This window comes from Suncus etruscus, chromosome 1, assembly GCF_024139225.1.
Source record: "Suncus etruscus isolate mSunEtr1 chromosome 1, mSunEtr1.pri.cur, whole genome shotgun sequence".
Lineage (NCBI taxonomy): Eukaryota > Metazoa > Chordata > Mammalia > Eulipotyphla > Soricidae > Suncus > Suncus etruscus.
Genome location: NC_064848.1, coordinates 33,612,428 through 33,613,421, shown reverse-complemented (window position 1 = coordinate 33,613,421; position 994 = coordinate 33,612,428). Strand labels below are relative to the sequence as shown.

Below are 994 nucleotides of genomic sequence, written 5' to 3'. Positions count from 1 at the left end.
CAGGATAAACTATTCCTTTGAGATTAAGCTGATGAAGAGGCCTCTGCAAAGCTTAAACATAGAATTAATGCATTTTGGAATAGACAGTTCTCCAGAGGTTCTTTATCAATCCTGATTCCCAAGTAGGACTTCCAATATACCATGTATCTATGTTCAGATATAGGTTGATGTGAGCCTGGGAATAGCACTTAATACATTGGGAAAGGAAATCCAGAACAAAGCAAAAAAAAAAAAAAAACCATAGTTCATTGGTAATATAGTTTATATAGTTTCTTGCCTGGGAAAATAATAATGAACATAAAATCACACAAATACTAAAATATAAATAATAATATACATTGTATTACACACATAAAACAAATTCATATGTAAGATACCACATGTGTGTAATATAAATTGATCCATGAACAACACAGGTTTAAAGTGACAATTCATTTAACCTAATTTTTCAGCCTCTTTTTCTTTCTCTTTATTCTATTCAACATGAAGATAACAAAGATGAAGCTCCATATAATGACCCTCTAAGAACTTTTTCTCTAAGAATTGTCTGTCTTGATATTTTTCTCTACCTTACTTTATTGTAAGACACAAATATGTGTTAATCAATTGTGTCATCAGAGAAGGACTTCAATAAATTTGGAGGAAATTCAATTTTTCTGTCCCCCCATCACAATACAAACCAGGAAAAGGGCCTGGGTTGAGGTGTATATGGGGTGCATTTACTGTACCTCCTCTTTCTATACAGTCAGTGCAAAGAACACAGCCAGTGGTAAGCATTGGGAGGCCTTATCTTTTCTATTCTTTTCAATTTTGTGTACATTTTTTATAAATGTAATCATTTATAAGGTCCCTAATCAGTTTATTATAGGTATAAACAAAGGGAGATTATTCTGGATAAGCTTGACCTAAAGGCCATCCTTTCTAAAAAGAAAGACATATATCAGAGATTCCTTAAAAACATAAACTGCCACACTTGAAAAGGTATGAAAATAAG

At 32.2% G+C, this 994-nt stretch overlaps 1 non-coding gene across 1 annotated transcript; it reads right to left on the bottom strand.

The window, feature by feature from the left end:
- Positions 1–654: 654 nt before the first annotated feature.
- Positions 655–786, bottom strand: LOC126031248 (small nucleolar RNA SNORA51). Its single transcript, XR_007503262.1, has one exon. It is a non-coding gene; the product is annotated as a small nucleolar RNA SNORA51 (small nucleolar RNA).
- Between the last annotated feature and the right edge of the window lie 208 nt (positions 787–994).